Source organism: Pan paniscus, chromosome 2 (assembly GCF_029289425.2).
Source record: "Pan paniscus chromosome 2, NHGRI_mPanPan1-v2.0_pri, whole genome shotgun sequence".
NCBI classification, from domain to species: Eukaryota; Metazoa; Chordata; class Mammalia; order Primates; family Hominidae; genus Pan; species Pan paniscus.
The window spans coordinates 12037423-12058647 of record NC_085926.1 but is presented as its reverse complement, the minus strand read 5'-3'; the positions used below and the strand labels follow the sequence as shown (position 1 = coordinate 12058647).

General features: G+C 38.2%; 1 protein-coding gene and 1 pseudogene across 1 annotated transcript in view; both read right to left on the bottom strand.

Moving 5' to 3' along the window:
• SYN2 (synapsin II) overlaps positions 1 to 21225 on the bottom strand; it is a 183931-nt gene that overhangs the window by 121370 nt on the left and 41336 nt on the right. The gene's annotated exons all lie outside the window — the stretch shown is intronic.
• LOC129397373 (actin, cytoplasmic 2-like) lies at positions 1312 to 18737 on the bottom strand (annotated as a pseudogene).

Sequence of the window (21225 nt, the reverse complement as noted above, 5' to 3'; positions counted from 1 at the left end):
ATAAATAGGAGAAACCCAGAAATAGACCTTCACATTTATGGTCAATTTACTTTTGGTGAGGGCACCAAGACAAGTCAATGGAGAAAAAAGAATATTTTCATCAAATGGTGCTGGGACAACCATATATCGATATCCAAAATAATGAATTTAGACCACTATTTCATACTACATACAGAAATTAACTCAGAATGGATGAAGGGCTTAAATGTAAGAGCTAAATCTATAAAATTCTTAAAAGAAAATACAGCCATAAATCTTTGTGACTTCAGACTAGATAACAGATATGACCTCAAAACCACAACCAACAAAGGAAAAAATAAACACATTTGGACTTTAACAAAATTTCTTGTGTTTCAAAAGATACTATCAATAGAGTAAAAATTCAACTCATAGAACAAGAGAAAATATTTGCTAATCATATATCTGATAAGGGTTTGGTATCCAGAATATATAAAGTACTCTTATATTTCAATAATAAAAAGACAACCGAATTCCAAAACAGTCAAAAGATTTAAATAGATATTTCTGCAAAGAACATATACAAATAGCCAAAATCACATAAAAAGGTTTTTGTTTTTTTTTAACGGCAGCATTTTTATTTTTCCTTACACAATGATGTGCTGCTGGGGCCTAATGTTCTCACGTAACAGTAGAAAACCAAAATTTGTTGTCATCTCTTTGAAGAATTCAGAATTGCATACAAAAAAACCTTACATAAATTAAAAGGATTAATACATTTACAGGTGTAAATACAAACCACTTCCAACTCAAGGCAAGTTGACAGCCCTCGGTGTTCTGGCAGGAAAACATCAGCTAAGAAAGGAAACTGGGTCCTATGGCTTGGACTTTTCCAACCCTGACAGACCAGCAGGACAGAAACCACTGGTTCAGGAGCCCTTACCAGCCTCTAGAGAAATTCCAGAACACTAAGTCCTGACACATTAATACCCTGCACAGATCGGATACTGCTGGCCACACAGACTCACCAAGCCACAGACTTGTCTTCCACAAGCACGTTCTTACATCAGCCACAAAGTGACCAAGCCACTTGTACTAAGGGGTGAAATCAAAGATATGTATAGGCATTCTACAAATACCAAGGGGTAAAAGTTAACTTGAATACAAGGTCAAAATCAGCAACAAGTTCTACAATCAAGTGCTGATATCAGATACAAGCTTCAAGGATAATTTCTTTTTGAAGGCTTATTCCAATTTCATGAGGCTAGCATGAAGTGTATGCATTTGCCAGGGGCAATTTATACTTCTGAATTAACCCATGCAGCAAATGCTACACATCTGCTTACGGTCCATTTAGAAGCATTTGCGGTGGACGATGGAGGGGCCAACTTGTTGTACTCCTGCTTGCTAATCCACATCTGCTGGAAGATGGACAGTGAGGCCAGGATGGAGCTGCAGATCCACACAGAGTACTTGCGCTCTGGGGGCGCGATGATCTTGATCTTCATGGTGCTGGGTGCCAGGGCAGTGATTGCCTTCTGCATCCTGTTGGTGATGCCCGGGTACATGGTAGTGCCGCTGGACAGCACCTTGTTGGCATGTAGGTCTTTGCAGATGTCCACATCACACTTCATGATGGAGTTGAAGGTGGTCTCATGGATGCCACAAGATTCCATGCCCAGGAAGGAAGGCTATAACAGCGCCTCTAGACACCAGGACCACTCATTGCCAATGGTGATGACCAGGCTGTCAGGCAGCTCCTAGCTCTTCTCCAGAGAGGAGGAGGATGCGGCGGTGGCCATCTCCTGTTTCAAGTCCAGGGCAACATAGCACGGCTTCTCCTTGATGTCACCCATGATCTCCCACTCAGCCATGGTGTTGAAGCTGTAGCTGTGCTCGGTGAGGATCTTCATGAGGTAGTCAGTCAGGTCCCCATCAGCCAGGTCCAGATGCAGGACGGCATGGGGGAGGGCTTAGGCCTCGTAGATGGGCACTGTATGAGTGACCCCATCTCCAGGGTCCATAACAATGCCAGTGGTGCATCCAGAGGCATAGAGGGACAGCATGGCCTGGATGGCCACGTACATGGACAGGGTGTTGAAGGTCTCAAACATGATCTGGGTCATCTTCTCTCTGTTGGCCTTGGGGTTCACAAGGGCCTCCGTCAGCAGCACCAGGTGCTCCTCTGGGGCCACACGCAACTCATTGTAGAAGGTGTGGTGCCAAATCTTCTTCATGTCATCCCAGTTGATGACGATGCCATGCTCAATGGGGTCAGAGTCCCAATCTTCAGGGTCAGGATGCCATGCTTTCTCTGGGCCTCATCACCCACGTAGGAGTCCTTCTGACCCATGCCCACCATCGTGCCCTGGTGCCAGGGGTGCCTAAGGATGGAGGGGAACACGGCTCGGGGGGCGTCGTCCCCAGCAAATCCAGCTTTGCACATGCCGGAGACACTGTCAATGACCAACATGGCAATCTCTTCTTCCATTGTGACAGGCGGAGGAGCAGGGCGGCAGAGCAGTAGGAGGACATGGTGCACGGGCTGGCGGCAGCGACTGTGTGATACTCAACGTCATTAACCATCAGGAAAATGCATATCAAAACTGGAGTACCAGACAGGCATAGTGGCTTATGCCTATCATCTCAGAACTTTGGGAGGCCAAGGCGGGAGGATCACTTGAGTTTGAGGAATTCGAGACCAACCTGGGCAACACTGCAAGACCTCGTCTCTACTAAAAATTAGCCAGGCATGGTGGTGTGTGCCTGTGGTCGCAGCTACTCAGGAGGCTGAGGTGGGAGGATTGACTGAGCCTGGGAGACTGAGACTGTACTGAGCTATGACCATGCCACTACACTCCATCCTGGGAGACAGAAAGAGACTCTGTCTCAAAAAAAAAACCCAAAACAAAACAAATAAACAAAACCGAGGTACCAAATCACACCCAGTAGGATAAATATAATTAACAAGATGGACAATAATAAATGTTGATGAGGATGTGATGTGGAGAAACTGGAACCCTCACAAACTGCTGGTGGAAATGTAAAATGGGTACACTTGGAAATACAGTTTGGCAGTTCCTCAAAACATTAAAGAGAATTATCATAGCAGCCAGCAATTTCACTCCTTAGGTATACCCAAAGGAGTTTAAAACACGTGTCCACGGCCGGGCGCAGTGGCTCACACCTGTAATCCCAGCACTTTGGGAGGCTGAGGCGGGCAGATCACGAGGTCAGGAATTTGAGACCAGCCTGACCAACATGGTGAAACCCCGTCTCTACTAAAAATACAAAAATTAGCCACACGTGGTGGCATGTACCTGTAATCCCAGCTGCTCAGGAGGCTGAGGCAGGAGAATAGCTTGAACCCGGGAGGCGGAGGTTGCAGTGAGCTGAGATTGTGCCACTGCACTCCAGCCTGGGCGACAGGGCGAGACTCCGTCTCAAAAAAAAAAAAAAAAAAAAAGGTCACACAATTTGTACACAAATGTTCATGGCAGCGTTATTCATACGGCCAAAAAGTGGAAACAACCCAAATGTCCATCAACTGATGAATAAACAAAATGTGGTACAGACATGACGGAATGTCAGTCAGCAATAAAATGGAATGAAGTACTGACACATGCTACAACATGGATGGACCTTGAAAACATTATGCTAAGTGAAAAAAGCCAGTGACAGGAGACCATATATTATATGACTCCATTTATATGAAGTGTTCAGAACAGGCAACTCTGTAGAGGCAGAAAGCAGATAAGTGGTGACCTAAGGCTGAGAAGGTGTGGAGAAATAGGGGTGTGACTACCAATGGGTAGAGAGTTTTATTTCTGGTTAATGAAAATGTTCTAAAATTGATAGTGATGTGTGGTAGTTGCACAACCCTGCAGATGTACTAAAAACCATTGGATTGCACACTTTAAGTGGGAAAGATTTTTAAAGAGAGAAAATAATATCACAGGAAGAAAACTCATTAGGAAGGTTGGAAAAAAAGTCAAGGAAATCTTCCTAAAAATACAGAAAAAAACCTCAGAAATGAAAAACAGAAGAGAAAAAAATTTAAATCTGCTGATCAATTCGGAAGGTCAACATCCAAATAATAGTTCTAAAAAGAGAGCATAGAAAAACATGGATTGGAAATCAACAATAAAGGAATTCAAGAAAATATCTCAGAATTGAAAGGCTTGTTACCCAGACTGAAAGGGCTCCAGAGAGTCAAGCAAAACAAATGCAAACAGATTCTCACCAAGATTCACCATCATAAATTTCAGAAAAGCAAGCCAAAGAGAAAATTCCAAATGCTTTCAGGGAAGAGGGTGGGAACAGATCAACATCCAAAAGATTAGGAATCAAAGTGGCTGCAAACTTCCCAGGAGCAATACTGGAAGCCGGAAGATAACTGAGCAATGCCTTCAACATTCTAAGGAAAAATGACTTCCGACCTAAAATTCTAAAGCCAGCAAACTATCAATTAAGTACAAGGATAATATAAAGATATTTTCAGACATGAAAGGTTGAGCTTTTTTCAGACATAAAAGGTTGAGCTTTAAATGTTTCTATAAAAAGAGAGCGATATCAAGTGGTAGATATATATCAAATACACTTATTACATTTGAGTTCAAATTTTTATTTATTCATTCATTCATTCATTCGAGACAAGGTCTCACTCTGTCACCCAGGCTGTAGTGCAGTGGTGTAATCACAGCTCACTGCATCTTTGACCTCCCAAGGCTCAGGTGATCCTCCCACTTCAGCCTCCCAAGTAGCTGGGACTATAGGCATGCACCACCACACCTGCCTAATTTTTCTTTTTGTAGAGACAGGGTTTTGCCACATTGCCCATGCTAGTATCAAACTCCTAGGCTCAAGTTGTCCTATCATCTCAGCCTTCCAAAGTGCTGCCATTACAGGCATGGGCCCACCGTGCCTGGCCTGAGTTCAAATTTTAATTTTAAAAATTTATAGAATGCTTAAGAAGTGAAGACCTGAAGACAGAGAGATAGAATTTGAGAAATATTTCTAGGAAATGAACCAGGAAAGTTCAGAAAGTGTCAAGGAAGCTTTCCCTTTCTTTCTTTCCTTTTTTTTTTCTGGTTAAGAGAGTCTGGAGCTTGTAATATGCAGATGAAAATGATTTAACAGAGAAGGAGAAACTGTACATGGCATGAGCCACCACACCCCCAATTAATAAACATTCTAACAGTCTCTTATTTATGAATTGATGTTGTGATGCCATGCATATTAATTAGAGGAGTTCAACAAAGGAATATAGTAGGGACCAGGGAGAAAGTGAAGTTTCATAGAAGACTTGGCCTTGAAGGCTGAAAAGAATTTTACAAGGAAAGGAAAGGTTTACCTCTCATATAGAGTTGAAACAATAAGGGAAAAAACATCCCTTTTTTCTTTTTTTTTAAATCACTGAATGACTTGGATTAAAACCTTGACATGACTCATTCTGTTTCTTTTCCCATGCTAAAATCTGCATTTGTCTTTTCTCCCCTAGGGAGATGTGAAATATAATTTAACAAATCTTGTTGATATGGTTTGGCTGTATCCCCACGCAAATCTCATCTTGTAGTTCCCATAATTCCCACATGTCGTGGGAGGGACCCAGTGAAAGGTAGTTGCATCATGGGGGCAGTTACCCCCATGCTGTTCTTGTGAGAGTGAGTTCTCATGAGATCTGACAGTTTTTATAAGGGGCTTTTCCCCCTTTGCTTGGAACTCACTCTCCTGCCACCATGTGAAGAAGGACATGTTTGCTTTCACTTCTGCCATGATTCTACACTTGATCTTAGTCAAAAGGCCGAGAAGTGATACCCTTCTGCCATCATTGTAAGCTTCCTGAGGCCCCCCCCAGCCATGTGAAATTGTGCAACAATTAAACTTCTTTCCTTTATAAATCACCCAGTCTTGGGTAGTTCTTTATAGCAGTGTGAGAACGGACTAATACACTTGTAAAGAGGTTCTTGAACAGAACTGCTCTATGTTCTGAATGTAAGTACCATGCCACCTTCTGTGATGCTGGGACTCCAGCATATTTATTTTCATATCCTACATGATAAATATTCTGATATAAGTATACAAATGTAAGGGTAAGGAAGGTGAATTATTTGGGCTGAAAAACTTAGTAGCCATGCAAATAGTCAGTTTGCATAAAAGCCAGCCAGATTTTCTACCAATGCTGCCAAGAGTTTTGCTGAATATATTCAATGCATGCCTTATAATTTATTAAGACTCCCCCCAACCTTGAGTCTTTCTTCTAAAACAACTGCCTCCAAATATCCTTCTGTTTTCATAAGTAGGATTTTGTGTGTTTTCACTTCTGACATTGAAACAGCTGCTTTCATTTTTTTAATTTTATTTTTCAGAATGGTTTTAGATTTACCAAAAAAACTATTAAGATAGCCCAGAGTTCCCACAATCCCCAAGCCTAGCTTTCCATACTATCATTTTACATCAGTATGGTATATTTGTTATAATTAACGAGCCAATATTGATTCATTATTATTAACTAAAGTGCATACTTTATCCAGATTTCCTTAGTTTTAATCTTTACCCGGATATCATTCACATACCATACAATTCATCCTTTTAAAGTGTGCAATTCAGTAGGGTTTAGTATTTTTACCACTATCTAATTCTAGAGTATTTTTGTTACCCAAAACAGAAACCATGTACCCATTACCAGTCACCTCCTAATGCCTCATCCCCACTTGTAGCCCTAGGTAACCACTAATCTGCTTTCTGTCTCTACAGAGTTGCCTATTCTGGACTCTTCATATAAATGGAATCATACAACATGTGGTCTCTTGTTACTGGCTTTTTAAATACTTTCAACTTTTATTTTAGATTCAGGGGGTACATGTGCAGGTTTGTTACACGGGTAGATTGCATGATGCTGAGGTTTGGTTTATGATTGATTCCGTCACCCAGGTAGTGAGCATAGTACTCAACAGTTAGTTTTTCCAACCCTTGCCCCCACCCTCCTTCCCACCTCAAGTAGTCCCCAGTGTCTACTGTTGCCCTCTTTATGTCTACGAGTACCCAATGTTTAGCTCCCACTTGTAAGTTGAGAACATGCAGTATTTGGTTTTCTGTTCCTGTTATTAATTCATTTAGGATAATGGCCCCCAGCTGCATCCATTTTGCTGAAAAGGACATAATTTCATTCCTTTTTATGGCCGTATAGTATTTCATAGTATATATGTACCACCTTTTCTTTATCCAATCCACTGTTGAGCACCTATGTTGATTCCATGTCTTTACTATTGTGAATAGTGCTACGACAAACATATAAGTGCATGTGTTTTTTTGGTAGAACAATTTATTTTCTTTTGAGTATATACCCAATAATGGGATTGCTGGGTTGAATAGTAGTTCTGTTTTAAGTTCTTTGAGAACTCTCCAAACTGTTTTCCACGGTGACTAATTTACATTCCCACCAGCAGTGTCTAGGTGTGTAGGTGTTCCCTTTACTCTGCAGCCTCACCAGCATCTGTTGTTTTTTGACTTTTCTTAATAGCCATTCTGAATAGTGTGAGATGGTACCTTATCGTAATTTTTATTTGCATTTATTTGATGATTGTTACTGGCGTCTTTCACTTAGCATAACGTTTCCAAGGTGCATCCATGTTGTAGCATGTATCAGTACTTAATTCCATTTTACTGCTGAACGACATTCCATTGTAGAGCTATACCACATTTTGTTTATCAGTTGACGGACATTTGGGTTTTCACTTTTGGGCTATATGAATAACGCTATGAACATCTGTGTACAAGTTGTTGGGTGAACACGTGTTTAAAATCCTCTCAGGTATACCTATGAGTGAAATTGCTGGCTCATACGGTAACTCTACATTTAACTTCTGAGGAACTGACAAACTGTTTTTCCAAGTGCACCATTTCACATTTCCACCATCCACGTACAAGGGTTCCAATTTCTCCACATCCTCACCAACACTTGTTACTCTCTGTCTTTTTTATTATAGTTGTCCTATGGGGTGTAAAGTTATATCTCATTGTGGCTTTGTGACACATTTCCATTAGAACTAATGAGGTTGAGCATCTTTTCATGTACTATTGACCTTTTGTATATGTTCTTTGGAAAAATGTCTATTCAAATCCTTTGCCCCTTTAAAATATGGGTTGTCTCTTTATTGTTGAATCATAAGAACTCTATATATTCTGGATACTAGAACTCTCTTAGCTACATTATTTACTTTCCCCCCCATTCTGTGAATTCATTGTATTTATAGTATCATTTGAAGCACAAGTTTTAAATTTTGATGAAGTTCAATTTATTTATATTTTCTTAGGTTGTTTGTTTTTAAGTGTAGATTTCCTTAGTTTCTAACCTAATGACATCTTCTGGTCCAGGATCCCATACAGGATACCACATTAATCACCATGTCTCCTTAAGTTCTCCTCTTGACAGTTTCTCAGACTTTCCATGTTTTTGATAATTTTGACAGTTTTAATAAGTATTGGCCAAGTGTTTTGTAGACTGCCCCTCAATTGGTCTCTATCTAATGTTTTTCTCAAAGTTAGAGTTATGGGTTTGAGGAAAAAAAGACCACAGAGATAAAGTACCATTTTAGTCACATGTCAAGGGTATACACTACCAACATGACTTATCACTGTTGATGATGACTTTGATCACCTGACTGAGGGAGTGTTTGTCAGGTTTCTCCAATGTAATCTTTTTTCCTACTTTCCCTACTGTACTCTTTGAAAGGATGTCACTATGCACAGCTCACACTTAAGGGGTGGGAAGTTATATTCCACCTTCTTGATGCAGAATATCTACATAAATTGGAAATTATCCTGCATGGTAGATTTTTTTTCCTCTTCTCCCTTTAATCATTTATTTGCATCAGTATGGACCTATGGATATTTATTATTTTGGATTATAACCCAATACTGTATTTTCTTGCTCAAACTATTCCAGCTTTAGCCATTGGTAACCCTTTCAACTGGCCTTCAGGCTCTTTTGACACAGCCCCCTTCTATGTGTTTTTAAAAATATCCATAAATATTTCTATATGAAACTGTATGTGCCTATATTAAACTAAACATGAGTTCATAACGATGTCTCCAACTTTAATCCATTATTACATGGATTATTCTAGCCTTTTCCCATGTTTATCTGTGAACTTCCACTCCGACAGTGAGAAACCTGGTTGACTCCATCTTCCATCCATTTACTTAATTGTTCAATTTCAGTATACATGTATAGCATTATCAGAATTGTTAATCCACACACTCATGGGATACATTATCAACTACAGTTCTTACGTTTAGATTCTTTTGCCTTTAATCTTACAGACTCTACTCATTTCCATAGTCAATTAAATCAGCACCTTTTTCCCTCATTCATTTCAGTGAGTTATTTTACACATTTGTAATTTTATCACATTCTGCATTCTATCCTGGGATCACCCAATCCCCTAAGTGATTTTTTAAAATTTTGCAAACATTATGGTTCACCTTTTGTGCTGTTGAATTCCACAGATTTTGCATAGTGTCATGTATTCCTCCATTTCAGTATCATATAGAATAGTTTCACCACCCCCCAAATCTCCTGTGTTTCACTGTATTTAAGTCCTCCCCTCCCATCCTTCCCCCCGGCAAACACCAATCTTTTTGCTGTCACTATAGTTTTGTCTTTTCCAAAATGTCATATAATTGGACTCATGTAGCCTGTAGCCTTTTGAAATTGGCTTATTTACCTTAGCAATATGCATTTAAGATTCATCCATGTCTTTTTGTAGCTTGATAGCTCATTTATTTTTATCACTGAATAATATTCTACTGTCTGGATGTTCCATAGTTTACCCATTCACCTACTGAAGGACATCTTGGTTGCTTCCAGTTTTTGCTGATTATGAATAAAGTTGTTATAAACATTTGCATGCAGGTTTTTGTCTTGGCATATGGTTTTCAAATCATTTGGGTAAATACCTAGGAGCATGAATGCTGGATCGTATGGTAAGACTATGTTTAGTTTTGTAAGAAACTGCCAAACTGTCTACACTTCTTATTGAGTCTTAGAGTTATTGGTATATTTGGATACAATTCCTTTATTAGGTACATATTTTGCAAATATTTTCTCCCAGTCTGTGGCTTGTCTTTCAATTCTCTTAACAATGTCTTCTATAGAGCAGAAATTTTCAACTTTAATAAAGTCCAACTTATCGGTTTTTTTCTTTCACAGATTATGTTTTTGGTGCTGTATCTAAAAACTCACAGCCAAACCCAAGGTCACCTAGAGTTCCTCCTGTGTTTTCTTCCAGAAGATTTCTAGTTTTAAATTTCAGATTTCGGTTTATGGTCCATTTTAATTTTTGTCAAAAGTATAAGATTTGTGTCTAGGTTCACTACCCTGCATATGAATGTAAATTTGTTGAAAAGACTGTCCTTTCTCCATTTAATTCTTTGCTCCTTTGTCAAAGATCATTTGATTATTATCTGTGTGAGTCTATTTCTGGGCTCTCTGTTCCATTGATTGAAATAGATCTATTGTTTCATATCATCATCATCATACTGCATGGATAACTACAATGTAATAAAAAGTCTTGAAATCAAGTTGTGTGAATCCTTCAACTTTATTCCTCTTCAGTATTATGTCGGCTATTCTGGGTTTCTAGGCTTTCCATATAAACTTCAGAATCAACTTGTTAATCTCTACAAAAATTGCTTTCTGGGATTTTGATTGGGATTCCACTGCATCTACAGATCAAGTTGGGAAGACTTGACATCTTAACAATATTGAGTCTTCCAATCTATAAATATAGAATCTGTTTATTTAGATCTTCGATTTCTTTCATCAGAGTTTTGCAGTGTTCTGCTTATACGTCTTGAATTTATTTTGTTAGATTTATGCCTAAGTACTTTTTTTCTTTTTTTGTGGTGCTGTTGTAAATGGTAGTGTTTTTTTAATTTTTCATTGTGGTATACAGGAAAATAACTAATTATATATACTCACCTTGTGTCCTGGAACCTTGCTCTACTTGTTTATGTTCCAGGAGGTTTATCATTTCCTAGCAATTTTCTACATAGACAATCATGTCACCTGTGAACAAAGACAGTTTTATTTCTTACTTCACAATATATATAGCTTTAATTTCCTTTTCTTGTCTTATTTCACTAAGTTATCCAATATGATGTTGACTAATAGTGGTGACAGAAGACAACTTTACCTCATTCTCAATCTTAGGGAGAAAGTATGGTTTCTTACCATTAAGTACAATATAGGCTTTTTTGTAAGATGTTCTTTAATAAGTTGAGGAAATTCACCTTTATGCCTAGTTTGCTGAGAATGTTTATCATGAATCAATGTTGCATTTTGTCAGAGGCTTTTTAAGCATCAATTCCTAGCCTTCAAATATCTTACCATATATTTCTTCTGTTCTTTCTTTGCCTTCTCATATAATTGCACATCTTATACCTATTGAAAATATCTCACATTCTTAAATGTTCTGTTGCTGTTTTAAACTCTATTTTTCTCTTTGCCTTTCTGAGAAGTTTCACTGACATATGTATTTTCAAGCTTCTTTCCTTGGCTGTGTCCAGAATAGCCCATCAAAGGCATTCTTCATTTTTGTTGCAGTTTTTACTTATAGCATTTGCTTTTCATTCATTCCTACAGTTTCCATCTCTCTGCTTACATTATCCATCTGTTCTTTCATGTTATCTACTTTTTCCATCAGAGCGTTTACCATATTAATCACAGTTACTTTAAATGTCCTGCTTGTTAATTCCAAGATATGTGTCATATCTGAGGCTGGTTCTGATGCTTGGTTTGAAGACACTTCAGGCTGTGTTATTTATTCCTTTTAGCATGACTTGTAATTTTTTTGTAAGCCAGACATGATGTATTGGGAATAGGAACTGGTCTAAATAGGCCTTTAGTGTGAGGTTTTATGTTAATCTAGCTAGGAATTTGGCTGTGTTTAATACATGCTGCAGTGGTAAGTGCCAGAGGCTTCAAATTCCTCCAGTGTCCCTGTTTGTATGTCCTCTGTTGTCTTTGGGCTTCCCTGAGAACTCCACCTCAGATAGAGTCTGTGTGTTATAACTCATTTGGCTGTAACCCAGCAGTTACACTGTAGCCCTGTTGGTGTGGTGGTAAGATGTTGGGGGAAAGGAAGCATTCTGCTATCTTACGATTAAATCTCAGTCATTCAGTGGGCCTGTCACCTTCACGAGTATTTCTCAGTTTCTTTCCCCTTCCCCCTTAGGTGAGATAGTAAAACTAGAGGGGGCTGGAGTCAGAGAAATGCCCTTCTCCCAGGTGGGATAAGACTCTGGTAGTCTTTTCCTCTGGAGAGTAGATCTTTGTTATGGAGAAGGCTCTGGGTGTATTTCACAATGGTTACTCTCCCTTTCTTCCTGCCAGAACCAATATGAGATTTTTCTTGGCTCTACACTGTACAAACCTGTGGGGTTCCTAAAAGTAAAATCTATAAAAATGTGATGCCACTGTTAAGACTACAGACCCAGGAGTTTCTCAATCTCCAGCTAGCCCATAAACAACCTTCAGCAATTTGTCAAAATTACCATTGAAGTGTTCCTACCAGTTTAAGACTCCAGCAGCTTCTGCTCCAAGTATGCAGATCTCAACTGAGACTTCCTAGATTTGCTTGTCTTTCCATATTTTAGGGCAGCACTTTGCTCTGCAATCTCATTCCTCTGATAGATGCAAGAAAAGTTCCGATTTTCATTTTGTTCAGCTGTTTCTTGAGCAAGGCTAGGTTTGATGATTTCCACGCTCTATAAATGTCAGAGCTGATACCCGCTGCTTTCATTTTCATCCTTACAGTTTAATGAATTGGTGTCTTGAGGAATTGAGACAGAGCAGGGACCCCCTTTATAGGAGCCTGTGGGCCCCCCGCCAAGCATGGAAATAAAGGAAAATCTTGAGTTCCTTCAAGAAAAATTCCAGGTGCCTAGCTAGCCCTGAGAAGTAAATAAGCAACTTTACAGCAAGAAGGTAACAGTAACTTAAAACAATAGCCAAGGAAGTTACTGTCAGGAGATGTTTGATTCCCCTGTAGAAGCTAAAGATAACATCTTAACATATGTCCCTGAGTTGTTTTTCAGAAACCCAGACCTCCACCAAGCAGATCCACTGGCACACAGACCTCAGATAAAGGGCAATGAAGACTGAATTCTAACCACCGTTCTTTGTTTTAAATTTCTTCCTGAGGGGCCTGGAGGGAGTAACACCCACGAGCCAGAGTTAACATTCTTTTCTACTGATTCCGGCTTTTAAAACAAAGCTTCTCTTCCTTAAGCAACTGCAAATCAGAAAATGTTTGAATCCACCTATGACCTGTAGGCCCACCACCCACTCACCCCGTCTGCTTCAAGATGTCCCACCCTTTTAGGCCAAAACCAATGTGTAACCTCTATGTATTGATTTATGATTTTCCTTGTACTTCTGCTTTCCTGAAATTTACTCCTGCCTATAAAAACCCTTACCTACACACCATAGGAAAGGTCAGGATTTAAGCATTAGCTGCCTGGTCCTCCTTGCTTGGTGCCTTGCAAATAAACGTTTTCCTTTCTACCACTGCAAAACCTTGGTGTGGATATCTGGTCTTACTGTGCCAGGCAAGTAGACCCCAGTTCAGTTCTATAACAGAACTACTTTGGCAACACATGACTTGGATGCATATAACCAGACAGGTAGATTTAGATACACTTCAGTGGTGGAATCCAGCTCTTGGTCAAATACTAAAACTCTCTCATCCAAACTGGTGGGAATGTGGGACTCAAGTGCTATCGCTAGAAGTTGGGTTTATAAGAGAAAACAGTTGGAACCAGCATTAAACTGTAATGAGAAGGGACTCTCAGGAGATGAGGAGAGAGGGAATGATAAAGGTAACTGCTGCTTTTAGAAGCCATTCTCAGCACTGATATGACACTCTAACAGAATCTTTTGACTAGGTCAGGAAAAGCAAAATATCAAATACATCTCTAGTACCCATGCTCCCTTTCTGGGTTTTTCTCTGCCCATCCCTCTCCCCCTGTTCCAGCACTGCTTTCATATTCCCCTTCCCCAGTGATTTTATCTTGATTTATTCACTGGGTCCACTTAGACATGCTAGTGCTTAATTATTATCAGAAGAGCTGATACTAGAATAAGTGGAAATAATTGAGGCAAATTGTCCAGCACTGGAAGGAACAGTTTGCTTCAGAGATAGAATAATCATTTGTCAGGAAAAGAAGTAAATTACTGTTGTCTTATATCACACAAACATACAAAGGTTAATGACTGGAATAACTCATTCTAAAAAAAATTCTGAGTTCTGATTCCTTTAGTAGTCCTATATATACACACAGCATAATAGCATATCTTAATTTAATGTCTTTAACAATACACCTGGGAATCATTCAGAAATCATCTACTGTCATTAAAGGGATCATTAATTTGTGGGAAAGAAAACATATTTATGCTAAACTGTTAAGATAATCAACTTACATCAGAAATCTATTGTTTCAAAAACATGCAAATGGTCTACCAAATCAACCTCCAGATGGCCTACTTATCTACAGTGTCCTTATAGACATTGTAGGTAAGAAACTTAAAGTGAAGAAATAAATATGGACATTTGAAAAGGACAGGGATCAAATTCTAGGTATGTGCATTTGTTAAAAAATGTAGATTCTGATGGAGAAGGGTTAGGGATGGGACCACAGAATATATTTTTAAAGTAGGCATCCCAGGTGATTTTGATGCAGATAGAGGACCACACGTTGAAATACTATGCTCTAAAAGGATCAAAATAAAGACTATGTTTCGAGTATGTTTATATGTTTCAGTTTTAATGTTCTTCTAAAATTATAGAACCAATTCTACTTACATGCTTATTTTAAGTATTTCCACTATATTTTTTCATAAAATCTTCCCTGATTGTCTCATAGTAACAGTAAAAGCATGCCACGGGAGTGGAAAAGCAGAAAGCTATAGAGATTAGAAACCAGTTATCCATAAATTAAGAGCCCAAAGTTATCAGACTGAATCAAATGCTGAGAAATCAATAATCAAAATCAAAACTACAAAATATAAAGCCAACTTTCTAAAATCAAACTGTAACCAAAGAAATAAGTTTGAATCTTAGTCATCCTACAGGCATGTCTAATCCAAATTTATACAATGTTCATGGCTAAAGTCATATCACATAAGAGGACTGAAAATAAAATCCCTTCCTGTAGCCTAATTTTTATATGTTTAAGATTGTTCTAGGACTTCTCAGCTGCTGGACTATATTTGAAACTCATTTCAAATATCTTTGTTCATGTTTCACTAGAAAAACAATTCCCCTAAAAATAAGGGATTTAAAGATGTCAAAAAGTATATACACACACACACACACACACACACACACACACACACACAGAGAGAGAGAGAGACAGACAGTCTTGCCTTGTCGCCCAGGTTGGAGTGCAGTGGCACGATCTTGGCTCACTGAAACCTCTGCCTCCTGGGTTCAAGCGATTCTCCTGCCTCAGCCTCCCGAATAGCTGGGATTACAGGCGCATGCCACCACGCCCAGCTAATTTTTGTATTTTTAGTAGAGATGGGTTTTCACCACGTTGGCCAAGTTGGTCTCGAACTCCTGACCTCAAGTGATCCGCCTGCCTCAGCCTCCCAAAGGTGCTGGGATTACAGGCGTGAGCCACCACACCTGGCCCAGATGTCACTATATTTTCATATCTTGTCTTAGAATTATCGTTTTTGTTCTGTTAGAACAAGTAATATAACCAGTCTTTTATATAACAGATTAGTTGAGAGGGTGAGAATATACATGTTTCCATATAATTTTTAATATACACAAAGGACACAACTTTTTAGGAGGGTGACTAACTGAAGGCTAGATACTATAGACACTAGGTTTAGAAAGAAATTAGTATACCACCCACACTTCTATTTGCCAACATCAGTAAATGAGGGAAGTAGAAAGTCTGCTTTGGAACCAATCAAATTTGGGCTTGAACTCCTGCCCCCTACTCATTACCATGAGGAAATTATTTAACTTCTGAGACTCTGCCAAATAAGAATAATCCATTTTGAATGTCAAGATAACATGTGTGAAATGCTCTAGGACAAAGTCTAGTATACCTTAGGCAAAAAAATTTTTAATATATAGGTGCCCTTCTTTTCTCCTCTCTGCCCACTAATCCTCTTGCTCTTGTTCAGACAACAGAAAACATTTTTTTCTTTAAACTTTATGTTGTAAAATAAAACAAAGATACAGAAAGCCACATCAAAATTAAAAAAAAAAAAAGAGTATTGCTTAATGAGTTTAATGAGTTGTTATAAGGCAAACACTCATGTATCTACCATCCAGGTTAATAAACCAATTTTGACAGCCACCCCAGGAGCAACTTCAATACCCAGTCCCAGCCTTGACCCCCTCCTTCCCTGCAAAGGTAACCACTCTCTTGACTTTTATGGAATTACTTCCTTATGCTTGTATTCAAGTGTATATTCTTAAACACTACAGTTTACAGTTGCCTATTTAAAAAAAAAAAAAACAACACAACTTTGTCTTCCAAATCTCTTTTAATCCACAGGTTTCCCTGTGCATCCCTTTATTTTCCTTAGAGTTGATCTGTTCAAGAACCTGGAGCATCTTGACCCATATGTAGAATTTCCCATAGTAGCAGTTTTGCTGATTACACTCTCACCAGGAAGATCGTCTTTCTCCATCCTTTGTGTTTCCCACAAATTGGCAGCTGGATGCAGAGGCTTGATCAGACTCCTGTTAGATTCCTTTTATCAGGAGCTCATAAAGTCTGCCTTTCTGTGATATTAACAGCTGTTGATGTTCAATACCTAGATGTATTAATTCAATGGGAGTTGCAAAACGGTAATACTCTAATTTTATCATTTTTATGCAAAAATTCATTTTATTCCCATGTGCCAACAGCCAATAAATAGAAAATGAAATTCAAAGAGTAATACCATTTATAATAGCATCAAAAGAACCACCAAATACCCAGAGAGAAAGGCAACTAAATATGTAAAAGACTTCTGCCTTTAAAAACCACAAAGCATAATTTGAGTTTTTAAAGCCTCAAACAGTTGGTGGGATATACCATGTTCCTGTTCTAAAAATTCATAACTGCAAATATATAATTTCTCCAAAAATTGGACCACAGAATCAACACAATCACAAAATCCCAGATCTTTCCTGTATGCAAGGAAATCCGTTATTTTTCATATTTCTTTTTTCCTTTAAGTTTATTCTCTTCATTTGATAACTTCACAAAATGGAGCTCATTCATTTTTAAAGCTTTCTTGTCTAATATATTTAAAATAAAAGTTTTCTTCAAAATACTGCCTTTGCTGCATCTCTTAAATATCGTTATGTAGTGTTTTCATTGTCATTACCTTCTAGGTATTTTTAATTTACATTAATTATTTAGTGGTGTTTTCAAATTTTCAAAATACATGGGGAATTTTTAAGATTTTCATCTTTTTATATTAACTTCTAATTTCATTATAGTCAAAGATCATTTTATATCTTTTTGAAATGTGTTGATGTGTTCTCTGCTTTATTCATATTAATTTTTATGAATGTTCCATGAATATTTGAGAAACTGTGTGTTCTTAAATTGTTAAATATAAAAATCTATATGTCCAAAAGGTCAAGTATCAAGCTTTTTAATTTTGGCATTCAGATCTCCTATACTGTTCACTTTCTGTCTTCTTGACCAATCAATATTAAATTTATCAACACTAATAAAGGATGCTAGAAAACAAAAGCAGTACTTTTCTAAATTTTGAAGAAAAATTATTTTTGACCCAGAATTCTATATTCTACTAAACTATCAAATGTATGGGTTAATAATTTCATTTTTGAATATCTAATTTCTCAGAAGATTCATCTCTTAGGCACCCTTTCTTTAAAAACTCCTGGAAAAGATTTTCCTGTAGAATGAGGAAGTAAAGCTAAGCAAAAAAGAAAAAGTGGGATCCAAGAAACTGGAACTACTCCCCAGGAGACAGTAGTGTTAAAAAAAAAAAAAAAAAAAAAAAGTCCCAGGATGCAATAATCCTAGATAGCAAATTGTCCAGATTAAAATAGGATAGAGGGTTACAAAGGGAGACCTCTGGGCAGGGGATCAGAGAGGGGAGAATTGGTAGATTTTTCAGATAATGTAAGTAATTGGTTGAATCAGACAAATCTTTTGCTCCTCCCCAGATTCTCTTGGCTTTACTCACTCTGCCTTCAGGGGCCACCAGAGTGATTCTAGATGGACTCATGTAGTTAAACCTTCTGTGTCAACCGGCTATACACCCCAAGTCTCTGGCTCCTCCTACAACTCCCAGATTCAGATGAAGTGCCACTATGTAGGATCTTGCTTCCCCCAAAATTGCAAAGGACAAATCTGATGATGCAACCAGGAAGCATGGGGAGGAGGGTTATTCTTCATGGGCAATTTTTAACCAATGGGAGACAGAACATAAGGCGGAATCAACAGATAGAGCCCCTTTCCCTCTTTCTCATGGACTACTCTAACAGTTTTCAGGATAGCCCACATGGAAATGTCCTGAGTGGGTAGACTGGTGTACCTGCCAAATGACCAGTTGTTATCTCTTCACTGCCTGTTGTAAAGCAGCGGCAAGTGTGATAAGGCATTACCTTGCATTTGCTTCCTGTCCTTCCTGCCTCACTCCCCCTACTATCATTCTTGCTGCCCTGGGATTGCACCTCCCAGTAAAGGATTCGCATTTAATGTTTGCCTCAAGCTCTGTTATCTAAGGAACATGGACCAAGTCACAGGTATATGATGGATTCTGATAAAATAATATGAAAATTTTTAATTGAGGTTTGCAAAATTTATCATTTTAATTATATTTTTAATTATTCGAGGTTTACAAAAAAATTAATTTTTTAATTTAACTTATTTTAAGTTAATTACTTAATTGAGGCATATAAAAATTTTAATTGAGGTTTACAAAAATTATTCTCAATTTGAGAGTTATAAAAATTTTCATGTAAAAAACATGAGAATACTATTAACTCTAGGGGGGAAAAGTCCTGTATGGTAAACATTGTAATCATAGTAAGTATGTCACCTAGCTCTGCAGAAAGAAACATATATGAGAATAATGTAAACACTGATATAAATACAAATTACAGAATAATTATGTTTGATAGATGGAGTGTAGAGGGGGGCTGTGAGACCTAAGCGTACATTTATCAGATAATGAGAAAGAAGGATCAATCAGAATCATATATATATATATATTTTTGTTTTGTTTTGTTTTGTTTTTTGTTTTTTGAGACAAAGTCTCGCTCTGTTGCCCAGGCTGGAGTGCAGTGGTGTGATCTCGGCTCACTGCAACCTCCGCCTCCCAGGTTCAAGCAATTCTCCTGCCTCAGCCTCCTGAGTAGCTGGGACTACAGGCACCCACCACCATGCCTGGCTAATTTTTGCATTTTTAGTAGAGACGGGGTTTCACCATGTTGGTCAGGCTAGTCTCGAACTCCTAACCTCGTGATCCACCCACCTCGGCCTCCCAAAGTGCTGGGATTACAGGCGTGAGCCACCGTGCCTGGCCGGATCAATCAGAATCTTATTTCCAGTTCTAAAGTAATTCAATGTATGATCTTGGATGAGTTAATTTACCTTTGTTTCAGTTTCCTCATTTATCAAATGGGAATAATATCTACCATGCCTTTTGCTGTAGGGTTGTTGTAAAGGTAAAATGAAACAACATGTATGGAAATTATGTCAAAAAACAAAAAGGTCATCTTCAGAAGAGATATGGGAACCAGCAGCAAGCTCAAAGTAGCATGTTTGGGTCAAAGGAAGATAAGTAGGATGTGAGTTCAAATCTCGTAACTTAGCATTTCTCTGACAGCTAAACTGCAAGGGCAATGCTAAGAGTTTCAAGAATGTTATGATGCTTTGGCCTAAAAAAAACTGTTTTTCTCTTTCTGGAAAGAAAGGAGACATGACCAAGGCTGGCTCCTATGGGTAATCTTGATTACAACAACCTCCTGACTTGTTTTCTTGCCTCTAGTCTCTCCTCCTACCAATCCATCCAGATACCTTAACACTCCTAACCTAACTCTTTATCATGTTATCCAGAGATCAGGGATCTACAACGGTGCCACATTCTTCAATTTAGGTTCTATTCCTTCTCCATAAATTTGTATTTATTTCCCTGGTCCACACAAATTTTGATTCTTCTTGCCCAATTCTAACAGTCAATTTAATTTTTTTCTTGAAAGTATAGCCAACAATTAAGTCTTAACAGTTGATTAAATTCTAATGTAACTTTATAAATCTTGAGTTCCTCAGGCACTGCATTAATTCTGGAGAACAGCAAACATGTCTCTCCTAAGTGCTAAGCACAGCTCCTATCAGGCAGTAGGTGCAAAAAAATAAAGAAGAAAAAAAGAAATGAATAGAACAGAGGTTACTTACTTAACCTGTTTAAAGTTCTAGTTTCTCTTCTGCAAAATCTGAATAATACTTTACAGATACTGTGAGACTTTTAAAATGATATATAGCATACAGTCTAGCACAACGCCTAGCATGTAGCTAGCATTCAATAAATGTTTCCTGAATATAAATACTAAAATGTGAATATCGATCCCATATGATTGCTGTTAGGGCTAAAGAAAGATGTGTCAAAAATGCTCTAAAACCAAAACATTTGTCAAAGGTGAATAATTATTATCATTAAAAAATACAAAATAAACTGAATGAAAGAGAAAACCATCAGGGAGCCAACTAAGAGGCAACAGCCCACATGGGAAATACACGGTGAATTTAGTAAGATTTCTAGCCTCTGAAAAGCTTCCTTCTTGGAGAAGCTGAATAAATTCCTGAGAAACCTTCCATACGAAGGAATGAGATCCTAACACCTCAGGCATACACAAGGCCTTGAAGCAGATGTTGTTACACAATGTGTTCCAAAGAACATTCTTGACAACTGACCCATTTAAGGAATATTTCCTCTGGTCCAGAGAAGATCTCTGATAAGCTATTTCCAAGTGGGCTGATCCAGAAATAAGCCTGCATGTTCAGTTTCAGAGACCTGAGATCTACTTGAAGTTTAGAGATTAGCACAGAACTAAAAGAAAATCATAAAATGAAGGCGGCAGACTATAGGATCTCTAAGACCTTTCAGTTCTTACATTTGAGGATTCATATGTACTAAAAAAAAAATTAAAACTTCAGGGGCAGCACTGGGGCAGCAGCAATTTGAGAAACAGACCACTACGACCCAAAACTAGA